General features: G+C 38.4%; 1 protein-coding gene across 1 annotated transcript in view; it reads right to left on the reverse strand.

Annotated features, from left to right (window-relative positions):
* The window catches only part of spred1 (sprouty related EVH1 domain containing 1), a 58116-nt gene that overhangs the window by 29469 nt on the left and 13166 nt on the right, over positions 1–15481 (reverse strand). The gene's annotated exons all lie outside the window — the stretch shown is intronic.

Raw genomic sequence — 15481 nt, forward strand, 5'->3', positions numbered from 1 at the left:
AATTTCCACTTTGAATTAGAATTAATTCCAAGTGTACAGTACGAAACTGGGAGAACGGAAAACAAAAATCTGTCTGCAACTGATGAATTGTATTTAAAGGTGAATTCCTTGAGGGACAGAAGGAAATCCAGCAAAGTAATCTAGCACCAAAGCACATGCTTCCACCGTGGAACTCCACAAGAACTGGCCTTGTAGGGTGTGTTGCAGCTAAGAATCCACGCAATGTGTTTTTGCTTGTTGCCTTACAGAAAAAGATTTCTTGCAAGAAAAAAAAACACTTACTGCCCAAATAGCTGTACTCAAACTTCTGGCTGGTACTATAGCTCAGTAGGTAGAAGTGCCTACAACGCCATTATTGTGGACTCAATTCCCACAGGAGCAAGTATGCACTTACTAAATTAGTCGCTGTCTGATAAGCTCGTATAAAAATTTTGGCCCATTTTAATTTTTTCAAATATACTGAAAGCAGACACCCCTTTTAAATGCAGTCATACCATTCCATGAACAGAGTACCAAGACCAGGTATTCAAAATAGCTTTTGAAGTTCCAAAATTGTATGGGGTAAAGTTTATTTTTTATTTTCCCAAAATAAATTCAGTTATGTAGATTTGGAGACTGTAGGATATTTTACTTTGCATAAGAGCTAATGTTAAAGGTCTATAAATGTAAGAATGCAACATTTGATATGAGACAACTAAAGGTTGCAAGATAATTGCTTATTGAAAAACAGGACATAAGGTAGATCAACACCCATTAACTGGATGACATCCTAAGTCCCTGACACACAATGCAGAGATATGATACATTGTGATGTATACCGAATAGATCACAATGGGTCATTTTAAATGGAAATGCCAATGAGCATTTGCAGACATATATAAGTGCAAATCGTGCTCAACAATCTCTATTGGGAGCTGTAGGACCAGCAGGCACCCTGCAGGCATGCGGCCCTCTAGCTCTAACTGTGTATTGACCCCCTGACAGTGCAGGAAGATAGGGCAGGGCGTTTATGATGACTTACATTTGGCGTCTCTTTCACTTAAGACTACCCCCCTCTCTATATATCTTTCTGACATTCTGTCCCCAACCAAGCCAATCACAGCTGGTCCCGGCTGGGAGAATGGACTTCCTCCCAGCTACTTTCAACCCTTCCTCCAGATATTAGCACCATGGGACCATGATGACACTGAGGACAACAACCTAGTTTGGGTAAAAAGCAGGGTAGTAAAGGAGGCAATAAATGGGGCTGATTTAGTGCCTGGAACACCCCCTACGGCCCCAATAAAAGCAGGGGGTCCAGGAGGAGCTGTCAATCAAGGTGGGGTTCCCTGGGGGCTAACAGAAGGCAGGCGGTTGTGTCGCTCAGCCGTGACCAGAACACAATGACCAGGGACTGACCCCACAGCTACAGACCTACCAACAACCAGGCCTCATCCACCAGCACACACATGCAAGTAGCCAGGAGAACCATGGGAGGCCGGAAGGCATTGACAAAAAGGAAGTAGGCCTGTGTGTGTGTCCTTACATTTTTTTTTTTTAAACATTATTTGATTGTCGTGAGAGTAGGGTTAACCCATTTGAATTCAAATTCTTGACACACATTTCACCATTGTAGTAGTACCCAAAATGTAACAGTTTGGGATTGAATGCCACACCATACCTAAAATCCTGGAAGCATTGGTAAATAAACCTTTTAATCAGAACATTTTACAGATTTCGATCTGGTGTTAGATCTGGACACAGCACTATCAGAGAAATTACTACTTTTCAGACAAAAATAAATTATGGGACGTAGATTGGTACATTTTCTCGGTCACACAGCCTAACTTTGGATGACCCTAAAATGACCACCATAAACGGTTCTTACAAATACCTTGGGATTTGCACCTTTTGTAGGAATGAATCATGCCTGTCATGTAAGCATAGAAAATATATTGTGCAAGCAACTTTTATATTACTACTAGATAATGGTGACATACTATATATGCATGCCTCAGCTTCTGTATTCAAATCTCTGGATGCGGTCTATCATTCAACACTGCATTTTATCACTGCAAATTTTCATAAAGATCAACCTTTTTAAAAATCACATCTCTCAAATCTGTGTTTTCAGGAAGCTGTGTGATCACAAGTCTGCAAGTATGACAGGGTTGCCAGGTTCAGCAAAATATTTCCTACATAATGCCAACTCAAAACCTGAAAGGAGTCCAGAAAAAAATTGCGCAGTTTTGCAGAAATATAACAGGCATGGTAACACTGAAACAGGGAGACAATGTGGGAAATACAATGTCAAAATGTTTTGCTTCATAGTGCACTAGGAACAGTTAAGAAAAATCCTGAACGTAAAATGGGGGACCATGTATAAAAAGGGTTGTAATTCCTATATGGTTTGCGGTATATGGATGTAAATGCCCTCAAAATTAAAGCTGACAGTCTGCGCTTTAACGTCATGGTTTCATGTCAAATCTAATATCCTTGAGTAGAGCCAAAACAACAATAGTTATGTCACTGTACTTATGGACTGCACTCACTGAATATACTTAGTCATGGCAATATAGATATTTAAATGAGTTATAGAGAAGGATATTCATAAGATGGAGATTGATGATCACTTCAATATAAGGGTAATTCTATAAAACAAGTGCCCTTTGCCTCCCTGATGCTGATATATACAGTACAGGCCAAGAGTTTGGACACCTTCTCATTCAATGCGTTTTCTTTATTTTCATGAATATTTACATTGTAAATTCTCACTGAAGGCATCAAAACTAAGAATGAACACATGGAATTATGTACTTAACAAAAAAGTATGAAGTAACTGAAAATATGTCATATATTCTAGTTTCTTCAAAGTAGCCACCCTTTGCCCTGATTACTGCTTTGCACACTCTTGGCATTCTCTTGATGAGCTTCAAGAGGTAGTCACCTGAAATGGTTTTCCAACAGTCTTGAAGGAGTTCCCAGAGATGCTCAGCACTTGTTGGCCCTTTTGCCTTCACTCTGTGGTCCAGCTCACCCCAAACCATCTCGATTGGGTTCAGGTCTGGTGACTGTGGAAGCCAGGTCACCTGGCGCAGCACGCCATCACTCTCCTTCTTGGTCAAATAGCCCTTACACAGCCTGGAGGTGTGTTTGGGGTCATTGTCCCGTTGAAAAATAAATGATGGTCCAACTAAACGCAAACCGGATGGGATGGCATGGCATGTCGCTGCAGGATGCTGTGGTAGCCATGTTGGTTCAGTATTCCTTCAATTTTGAATAAATCCCCAACAGTGTCACCAGCAAAGCACCCCCACACCATCACACCTCCTCCTCCATGCTTCACGCTGGGAACCAGGCATGTAAAATCCATCCGTTCACCTTTTCTGCGTCGTACAAAGACACGGTGGTTAGAACCAAAGATCTCAAATTTGGACTCATCAGACCATAGAACAGATTTCCACTGGTCTAATGTCCATTCCTTGTGTTTCTTGGCCCAAACAATTCTCTTCCACTTGTTGCCTCTCCTTAGCAGTGGTTTCCTAGCAGCAACTTGACCATAAAGGCCTGATTCGCGCAGTCTCCTCTTAACAGTTGTTCTAGAGATGTGTCTGCTGCTAGAACTCTGTGTGGCATTCAGCTGGTCTCTAATCTGAGCTGCTGTTAACCTGCAATTTCTGAGGCTGGTGATTCGGATGAACTTATCCTCAGCAGCAGAGGTGACTCTTGGTTTTCCTTTCCTGGGGCGGTCCTCATGTGAACCAGTTTTCCGGACTGACTGACCCTCATTTGTTAAAGTAATGATGGCCACTCGTTTCTCTTTACTTAGCTGATTGGTTCTTGCCATAATATGAATTCTAACAGTTTTCCAATAGGGCTGTCGGCTGTGTATCAACCTGACTTCTGCACAACACACCAGATGGTCCCAACCCCATTAATAAGGGAAAAAAATCCACTAATTAACCCTGACAAGGCACACCTGTGAAGTGAAAACCATTTCAGGTGACTACCTGATGAAGCTCATTGAGAGAACACCAAGGGTTTGCAGCGCAATCAAAAAAGCAAAGGGTGGCTTCTTTGAGGAATCTAAAATATAAGACATGTTTTCAGTTATTTCACACTTTTTTGTTAAGTACATAATTCCATGTGTTCATCCATAGTTTTGATGCCTTCAGTGAGAATCTACAATGTAAATAGTCATGAAAATTAAGAAAACGCATTGAATGAGGTGTCCAAACTTTTGGCCTGTAATGTATTTGCATACAATGTTTATAATATATAATAAATAATATAGTCATAAAAGTTAAGCATGTATAATTTCTGTCATCATTATATGGTTCTGTTTGTCATGTTGAAAATACACTAATAATTTGCATACTCTAATAGTCACCCTGGCATTACTCTCCGGCTTTAAAATAGTCAGGTGTGAAAAAATTATTTCGACGAATGTAAAATATTATGAATGTAAAGTTACATTTGTCCCTTAAAATATATATTTCAACACTAGCATATAAATAATTCATTAATAATAAATATTTTGCCATGTTCCTAAATTTCTGCCAACCATGTCAGTTCAATAGCAATCCCCTGGTTATATTATCAGACTATTCCACAAGTCACATGACTTTCAGGAAGTGATCAACTGCCTCTTTGGAACAGCATGGCCTGAGGAAGTAAGGAAGTAAGAGTCTCCTAGTTATATTTCTTCAAGTTTTCTGATATTTGACAGAGAGGGACACACTTTACATGTAAACTGTTTTACCCTGATGTCACACAGTAAATAATAAAACATTTCCATTTTGAAACATTTTTAAAACCACTAAAAACCTGCCATCAATGCTAACCACATGGCCTTATTACCTTCATCAAATGAACATTAATGGATAGTTGATGGTTACCCTGTTACATGTTTATTTTAACAGGATTGACAATGATAACTTTTTTTGATGGTAATAGTGCTGACAAATACATTTAATCACCAATAATATTACAATTGAATTAGAAACCCACTTTAGTTACATTGTAGTTGATGTGCACATTAACTACATAATTTGTGCACTGTGAGCTACGTAATTAGGAGAAATGGTGTGTCCTGAGGTACGATGACAACCTCTCATTTAAGTAATCAATGACATATATGCACAGGTCAAATGTGTGCATGGAAACAACAGATTATTCTGGCCAACTCGGGAAGACCTGATTTGGTACCTGTTTGATGACATTATCAGATTAAACCCTGCTCCCCGGACAGTTACTGAGGGTCACATTGAAATTCAAAAAGGTATATGGGCCAGATTTGTTGGGTAAAATAAGACTGAGCAAGTCTTAGTGTTGTTGAATTAAAAAAATATATGTTAGTTACCTATTTTAAGAGTAACATCAAAAACATTTGCCAAGAAAACCACATGAAGGACTACTTTGTAAGACAGGCCTACTTGAGATAAATAATAATAATAATGTATTATGCAATTTACTGTTAAATCCTGTTTAATGTTACATGATCGTGGGAAAGAAGCAGTAATTGGGGGTTAAGGACAAATTATTGCCTCTTATTAATGTTTATGAGTATGTTTTGCCCTTTACATATGTTATTTACTTCATAAAAGTATATGACAAATGAATATGGCTCACATAGGGCAAAAGACAATAAGAAACTTGGCTGCATTTGTTTAGATATAGCGTTTAAACAAAAACTATATTTTCCATATGTTTGTCCAGCTTAATTAATTAAACAGAACAGGTCTGGATCTTATTTATGACTACTAACACTGTAGATAATGTTAAACAAAAAAAAAAAAATTATAAATCACTGACAAAACATTTGCTGGTCCATAAACTCTGTTAGTATGGTCAATCCTGTAACCAACCCTGTAATTTATAGCCTACAATTTTGGGGCAAAATCTGTAGATTTGGCAAATAATTTACCTCATAACATGAAAATGTAAAAAAGGTTACAGGCCAATTATCTGAAATTAACACACCTATTAAATGTATGCTTTTTTGAAAACTGAAAGTGCCTTACACTTTCAGTTTATACACAGCTTATACACAGATTTTTGAAAACATTTTCAACTATAGCGGTTAATACATGGGTGTGGCAAATACAAGAGTTTACATTTTTAAAACCGTTTCCACCAGCAAACCTTTTCACAGATGACTGATTGACGGCGTAGAGGTCTCAGAAACTCATGTAGCAAATATGATAGAATTGGTATTACAGGGATTTCAAAAACAATTTTATTCTTCAACAAATGTATTTTGGTAGTGCCCTATGACAGATTTTTTATATTGTTTAATATTAATGTACAATGTATGTACGAGTCATTATTCTCCGGGCATATATATGGGTGCAGTTAATACTCAGGTTTGTATACATACAAAGCTCTAAAACGAATGGTGTGGTTTATACACAGTGTGGGTTATAAACAGGGAATTACGGTAGTATAAATTGCAACTCCTGGGTTAAATCAATTAAAACAAGTATGTATATCAGTGTTTATAAATTCAAAATGCCCAAAATGCACAAGTGTATTTCATGGTCAATAATGTTGTTAGCCTTATTTGAAATCTTTAATTTAGACATAATTAAATACCATCAAAGTATTCAATCAATAACCTTTAATAAAAATCTCAAACCTTAATCTTTTCCAGTGATGTACACACCTGTGTACAAACGTTCATCTTTTCCAGTGATGTACACACCTGTTTACAATGGTATGGCCAGTGGTATAGGATTTTCATCCAAACATCCCATCCTACTAAAAATCCACTAATTTGTTAAACTAGCCGTTATACAAAATTACACTACAGTATATCCAGATAAACAATTTCAATGTAGTTATTTTAACCTTAGAGTGGAAATATCATCAGAAAACAGTATGCACTAGACTGCACTGACCCTTTAACCAAAGTTGGCATATTTATAACATGTTGGCTGTACCCAGACCATCTTTAATACTTCATGAATCAACACAACAATGAGCACAAATTCTCAGTAAGTCTATGGTTTTACAAAATCTATAGAACTCATCTGCCTGTAGATTCTCTTTTTCAGCCCCATTCCATTAATTTATCCTCTCATAACACAACTCCTTTACCCTTGTTTAAGAGGAAAAAAACACAATGTGCTGAAAAGAACCTCCTATGCCTCAACCCCACACACCCACCCACCCACCCACAGAGTAGGGTGGTGCGTGGAGACAAAGACTGGGCTCTGTGCCCCTCACTGGGTACACACAGTCCAATGGACACACAATGAGAGCGGAAGCTGATCAGCTGGCTCAGGCCCGCAAGCATAGAGCGAGGGGAGAGGGGGGAAAGGAGAGAGGAGCCCACTATTCCAAATTATTCCAAGTTATTCTGCTGGATGACTGACTTCATTTCCGACAAAAAGGAGAAGAAAACAGGGGGTGTGAGTATGCACAGGGGAGGAGGGTGTGCAGAGTCGACAGCGCTCATCCGGATTTAAAACCTCTCAAGTTCATCACCAAACTAGGACATGGGTCTGCTCTTCTCCGATGAGGGCGTTTATTTCAAGATTGTATCATCTGCCTGGAAAAAGATAGTTCAGAAAGTTTGCTCAAACACCCCTTTCAATTCAACCAAATTGGATCCCTGCATATTGTCATAGTTTTCCTTCATTGTTTGGACTTTTAACAAGTGGTTCATTTTCTCCAGTCTCTAAGCATTGCTTAGCTTTATAGTTAAGCGGTGGGCTACTTTATTTGGCTTATTAACAACAGAGACTTAAACTGAAAAAAAGTTTTAAAAACAAGTAGACGACATACTGCTGGAGAAGCAAAAAACCTTTCTAAACTAAAATATAAAACTGACAAAAATAACTTGCTTGCTGAAATAACAGAAAACATGTAATTGAAAGTCACTTGTCTATGATTTAAGACTATACCTAAACCAGCTCAACTCCTCAAAACCTGGATATACATGACCACAGTACAATTCCACCCTAACACACAGCCAGCATACAGCAGCAACAGAAACATGAAGGGCTCCAGGCTAGGGCTGTACTTGAGAGAGCACGTGCTGGCCAGGCCTGTGCCCAGAGGGCCTGGCTGCTTCAGTGTGTGGTGGAGCAGGGGGATCCTGGGACAGCCATTTCCTGGCTTGACAAAGTGGCTGTTTGTCTATGGCCCGGCCTGTGGCTCACAGAGCTCCAGCATGCCATCATGCACTGCTTCTGCCTCAGCTTCCCAGTCCCTGAAGGGAGGGGCAGGGGGATGAAGGGGGTGAAAGAAAGATGGGGGGGCGAGGAGGAGAGGGAGGATGTGTCTGTAGCCCTGGGCGCTTGCCAAGTCACCCTCCCCTCCTTCTAACCCATCCTCCCGTCCCTCCCACCCCTTATCCATCCCTCTCCCTGGCTGCCTCTTTACACAATGGCTGCTTCTCTGCTGAAATTTCACGTTATTGGATCCCGAGCCTGGAGTTTTGTGTTCTCACAATGTCCAGGCAGTGGAGCATGCTGCAGGAGACACACTCTGCAAGCTAAAGGCTGGAAAACCGTTTCTCTTTTCATTAGCATCAAAAAAGGGGTGAGATGTTTCTCCCCAAAACCCCCACCCTAATCCGGAGGAAGGCCATCAAGCACTAACAACACACTTTAAAATCAATATTAAAATCAATAAATAATCATTATAACCAAGCTACTTATACCAATTAGATCATTATTGGCCGATTGGAAAGAAACCACAAGGAGAGGAGAGAGAATCAAATGGTAACTAGAGGTGACTCGTTCTTTTCTGTTGCTGAAATGCATGTAAGATGTGATCGTCAAATTTACACCATCACATAAACCTTTCTTTCCATGAGATAGTATGCTGTGGATCTCGGGCAGTTATTTTTCCCCACCTATTATGATTACTTTGGCACATATTCATCTTTGTCTCATCTGTCTATAATTCCTTTTTCCAGAACTCTACAGTTTTTAAGTACCGTTTAGCCAATATGTAACCTGGCTATCCTGTTTTGAGACTAACTAGCAGTTTGCACATTGCCTAGGTAGGTCTGCTGGGTAGGTCATCTGCGAGGTAGTGGCTGACACATCCACGCCTACCTCCTCAACAGGGTTTCTGTTCTGTCAGACAGCTGTTTCTCAATAGACAATGGCAGTCACATCAACCAAACCCTAAGAGTCAAAAAATGTCAGCTCGGCTGTAAGATTTGTGTGTCTTATACCAAAAACAATTCCTTGGGAGGACACTGTCACTGATAACTAATCTGATGTACATTATATTATATTTGGTGGATTGAAAAACTACAATATTGCTGCCATGGGAAAAGAAAGAAACAAGGCCAGAGGTAGAATACATGATTTTTTTCAACAAATTTTACACAGTAAAAAAACAAATTGTAAATATAAAAAAAAAAAAAACACTAACAAAACATAGAACTAAATATAAAAATGGACAATATCACCAAAAAGCAACTATACCACCTCCATATACAATCACATTGTTAACTTTTAGCAAAACGTAGATTCATCCATCTACAGTAGTCGATTAGAACTAATCACAACTATTTCTGCTGAAGCACAGAAACGAAGCGCTGAATGTAATCCAAGTTTCATGATTTGATCTAATGGTAATCTCTCTTGTCCTGATATCAAACTCTCTACTTCTTGTAGTGAAAATCTCTACTAATCATCTGTTCCACTCACCCCTCCTGATGAGGGAGTAATAGTGACAAAAGCCTCCTTTGGCACGTGAAACAGGTATGCAATGGGAATATTAAAAAAGACGCAGAACAAGAGCAAAACGAATGAGTGAGAAAGCACAGATAACAGCCAATTTCTACACGCGTGTAATATTCAGTTTACAAAGTCCAAATCAGAGATCGTCCAATTTTATTTATTTTTTTATTCTCATCCCAATCAAATGTTTGCTAAATATACAATCTGCGATTGGTTTAATGCCAACATAGTCGACAAAAAATTAATAATCATACAGACCTTTACAGACACAGATCTTCCCCAATCATACAGACACAGATCTTTCCAAACAACTGTGAGACGTGTGGATCAGAAGATATGGGAAACCTTTCAATGGCCTTAATGTTGATGTGAAGATTGTGAACAAATCATAATCGTTATGGAAATGCCCAGTAGTTCACAAACTACTTGCACATCGCTCTAGCCGCAATCAGGCAAAACACTTCAATGTAATCAAGTTGAAGCTACAACCACACTTCGTTTTAAATGCATTAAGATTTTTTTTATTTGTTGTCTGATAAATACTATATTTCAGCAATAAGGAAAGTCAGGGATTTGTGGTAGGCTGTATGGTCAAGATAACACAGTGACGGACAATCTTAGGCACCAAGATCCAACGCCAAGTGCCTAAAAACTGCTTCTGAGAAGTGATGTGGAGTTTCAAATAAAATGCTAAATGTTGTTGCCATTGAACAACAGAAAACAAACAAGTAACCTTTTACTTCTTCAAATGTTGTTTGTAGCAGTTAGATGTGTTGAGTTATATTACATAGAATTATTTCTATATATTCCTTATATTTTCAGTGACCTTTACAGCAGTTGCTAGCTAGGTACAATTAGTTAGCTAGCTAGTGTTAGCCAGGAAGCTTGCTAGACATTTATCACATAAAATGCACACGTATGTACCACAATCGACTGGGGTTCCCAATCAGGACATTCGTTTGTCATGTACATCATTATTCCAAAAAGGTCAAAGAAAAAAAGGGCTTTGGTGGGAGGAGAGCAATGCAATCCTCTGATGCTGCACTCATGCTAACTTGTCCCACCCTGAGTAAGAGAGTTGCATGCATAGACACAGTCCAACAACTATTTCAAGTGATCTATGAACTTCAACAAATCACGGCTACTTGAAACTTGATTGTATTCTTACAGCCAAAACATACAATCTAATGAAATTACTGAATTTATGTATGTTGAAATAAATTAATATGCTAAATATTTGTTATACTCCGATTATTATGCAAGATAATTTGTAGGATGGTGCAACCAAGTAATGTGCTTGTGTCATGCACTGAAAGACTAGGTGGCATCAGTGGTTTGGGGATTTAATTGCCAATTTAGAAAGTTGCCAGACAATAAGGAATCACAGATACATTTGTTTCATGTTTAAACGCACTTGTAATACAATCCACTAGGGATGTGCATTGGACCATATTTTACTATCCGTATAGTATGTGGTGTTATTCGAATAGTACTCAGTTAACCAAAATACATGTTTTTAAAAACTACCGATACCACATGAGCGCAACTACATAACACGCAAAGAACAGGGTGTTCTCATGTAACATCGCCTCAATGACTGTTCGTGTGACACAAAGCGACTGCGTGTATGGAGGAAGCTGTGTGGTTGACACGCAAAAACTACAGAACTAGAACTATATTAATTAACACACAACAGAGATTGGATGGAAGAGTCTAGAGAAGCTAGTTAAGCTAGCCAGCTATATGCTATTTGCTTAACTTACTTTTCTGCACTCTAAGTATTTAGACATTCAAGTCTATTTATCTCAACCAAAAAAATACATACTTGTTTATTAATGTATTTGAATACTAAATACATTTTGGGTATTCAAATATTCAACTATCTGCCCCCATCCCTACAATACACACGTAGTTGTTTTTGTACTAATTTCAATACACTTTCTGTTTTAATGCCTGTTATGTGATTCTATCAATTTACTCCATAATTTAGATTTTATAGGTGACCTAAAAGCATGAAAAGTAACCGACCATGCTACTCTTCTTCAGGGTCCTATGCAGGCTAGTGCAAAAAACATAAAAGGCCGACAGCAATCTATAAATAGCAAGTATAAATCAAGTAAGAAATGATCACAGCTATCCTGAAAATAAATGGTGTTTAAGAACATGAGATGTATCCTTCTGCCTCCATGTCTTCTTTCAGTCTGGTAGCTAGTTGCCTCAGCCTGGTTCTAGTGGTGACTCATCTGTGTCACTACAATAGTAATGCAGAAAAATGAACTGTGCCTTTCGCACAAGACCAAATCTACCAATCAAAATTATTATAATTAGTACACATTGTAGCCTATGTAGAAGTGCAACAATGAAAGTAGGGCTGAAGGAGAACCTGTGTTTAACATTCTTTTTAAAATAATTTTAAGCATCATGTCAAGCTCCTCGGGCACATTTTTATTGCACCATTGATTTGTTGCCTTACGCCAACACTAACCAACCATTCATTACAATATTGGGTCTGGAACCCCAAAGACAATTTTCTGGGTACCCCCAGCGCCAGGGTACCAAAATAAATCAAAATAATTCCAACTGTGTATCAAAAGCCCAAAAACTATTCTCAAACATCAATCAAAGTCCCACATATTGAGATGATCTTAATTCATACCACAAGCATTTGGAAAATTAAAACCTTGCGCTTGCCATTACAGAAAAAGACAGACCACAAATGTGGACTGCTGCGGCGTCACCGGAGTAGCTTTGATGTGAAAGTAGTGTCTGGAAACCCTGTTTCTAATAGTCATAGTTACTGCAGAGACGTAACACTGAGGACGGTTGGAAAGAGTACCGGGACATGGCTGAAAACAAGCCGGCTGAAAACAAGCCAACTGAAACTCACAGAAAATCAAACATTAGTCAATGCTGTAAAACTATCCCTGTAATCCAGATAGTTGCTGAAACATAACAACCCCCGAATTCAGTAAAGACATCACATTGTGGTAGGTTGTAAAGAAACCATCACAAACGGGTCTGCCTTGCAATCTAGAATGCTGTAAACAGTGCTGGAAGACATTCTGCAAAACAGGCATGTACATGTGTGGAAAAGTGGTTTCTACTCATTCAAAGTAAGGTTCAAGTCTTTAAAACTGCAGCTGGCATGATGAAAAACTGATCAAGATGACTCAGCAGATAAGCAGTGATTTACTTCTAATAGGCTACATACCACATCAAAAATATTGGTTAACAAAATATTTATTTTATAACAGAAAGCTGTGTTCATTAAACCCACTCGCCTACCCTACACCTACTTCTCTTTTACAAACACACACTAACCATGCATGTACACATGCAAACACATGTACACATGACGTAAGCATGTAGACCTAGACTTACAAACACACATGCAGACCCTAACCCCTTCCTGTCTTCAAATAGTTGGAAACTCAAAGACAAGGTTTAGGGTATACATCTGCATGTTTTTATGTGTGGCCTTGAAGTGAAGAACCATCTTAACCGAGCTGCAGTAGCTCCTAACAAGGCCTTGCTTTTGTACTCCTGCATGCAAGAAGTAAAATCTGAAGCCATTTCACTGCTCAAAGTAGTTCTTAAGACCGAGATATGACCAGGGCACATTAGTGAGAGGAGCACCATGAAAATATATGCTGTGAAGACCATGGCGAACAATTAACATTCATATGTGGTAGCTTCATCTAAAATTTTATCTGGAATGTTGTGAAAATTATATAGTGAAAACATGAAATGCTACTGGCTGTGTTAATAATAATGGGAAAAAAGCATAAAATACACATTTGACAACTATCAGTTTAGGTCTGCTCATGAAAATGAGAATTACAAGACGGAAGTGGCTCAGGTATAAAATATACGAAACTGTAACAAATAATTAGAAAAGAACAAACGCAGGGCTTTCTCCGTTGCAGTAACACACTGAGCAAACAATCATCCCATTCGCCAGACTTATGGGCTTAAATAATCATGCACACAAATTAACACACGTGTCATTCAAACTTTTAAATGCCTTTTTGCAGGGACCCCATATTTTCTCCAGAATATCTGGTGATCCAAAGGGGGAGCAAAATAAAGCATCCACCAACGCACATTACACCATCCTAGCTGCACTAATGTCAACAGCAATGACAAAACATACCATTTCATCTTTCTATTGATTAGCTACCGAAATCAACTTTACAAATTTGCCGCAAAGTAGCCTCGTCAAGCAACAGCACTGCCAGCAAAAGTAGCTAACACAGCATATGGAAAAAAAATGTATTACTTTTCTATATACACACACATTAGCTTTGTCTGTTTCTCTTAAAGTAACCTAATGTCACTGTCAGCCCCTGATATTTTTTCTTTACATATCTTATGAACAAACCCCCCGGAATGTGGTAAAACCATGACTCCAGTACCAAGAAAATGTATTCAAAATAGCTTCTTAATATTCATAAATTGAAAGTAAGTTAATGGGGAAATATGATATATGATCATCTTTTCAATTCCTGGTTTTTAGATGACAAAGACAAAGACTCCAGTATCTTTGTAACCTATTATGACTATGTTAAAGTATTCTTTAAGAATATATTAAGATAAAGTGAAAGTTAAACCAAAACCATTGCTGAACATGGTTGTACACTACACATATAATAATGAACATCCTCATTTTCTGTAAAAGACAACGTTTTACCAAAGTATGGCAACAACACTAGAATTCCCTTGAGGCCCCACTTGGGCTTGCAACCCTGACTTTGAATACCTCCGCTCTAACTGAACAAACTAGACCATAAACAGCCTGTACACAGTCATTTCAAAGAATGTTCAACAGCTCATCTTCCACAGTTAATTATCATATGTTTGCATTTGTTAACAATCAAGGAGAAAGAATCATATCTCCTCAGCAAAGACAAGACAAATATTGGACAAAATAGACCTTAAGTTCAGTGTGAACTACTATCAGTGATCTTCTGACAACCAACTATGCCAGCTGGCGGATATATAAAAACAAAAAAATAACAATGAGGTCTGACTGAAGTTAACTGAAGTTCCAATTCAATTAAGCAGTTTTTTAAGCAGTTTTTTATTTTTAAGGACCACTTCCCCCCAAAAAAAATACAGAAGCAAAACTACAGACAAGGTTATACAAAGGCTGTGAAAAATAGTCGGCCTAATGTAGCCTATCCATTCCTTCAATTCTAGCCCGAAGAGATAAATAGAAGGTGGTAAATAAAATCTCACAGGACATGACCTAGGCAAGTCACATAATCCTTGAAGGGGAAATATCAACAATGTGGCAATGGGTTAATATAGTCCTCATTGTTGGATGGTATGTCTAAGCATGCTGTTCTGTCACTCATAGAAAACAACATGAGGGGCGTGTCCCCCTCCTTTACTAGATACAGAACTTTGTGGAATAATGAAAAACAATGTAACAATGAAAATACTAGCTACATTACTGATGCCAAAACAATTATGATATAAGGCATATACATTCAGTGTTACATTTGCCATTGGGTTTACATGTTTTCTAGCATTTCCATGACTCAAATTAACATTTTAAATACTTTAAAAACAGCTGATGTACCTCTATACTCCATTTTCAAAGCAGAATGGTGCCATTCGAAGAGTGACTGTCGAGGTGGAATCTGTTTTGGGAAGTTAGAGGAATGGAGGGGCAGAACAGACCCCAAGGTGATAAGAGCGTGAAGACCCCACATCGACAGATAAATCTTGAGCGGTCATATCCAGCTGAATGACCCAGATAAGAATGGTACATATGGTACAAAAACATCTTTAGG

The sequence above is a fragment of the Esox lucius genome, chromosome 15 (assembly GCF_011004845.1).
Source record: "Esox lucius isolate fEsoLuc1 chromosome 15, fEsoLuc1.pri, whole genome shotgun sequence".
In the NCBI taxonomy this organism is placed as follows: Eukaryota; Metazoa; Chordata; class Actinopteri; order Esociformes; family Esocidae; genus Esox; species Esox lucius.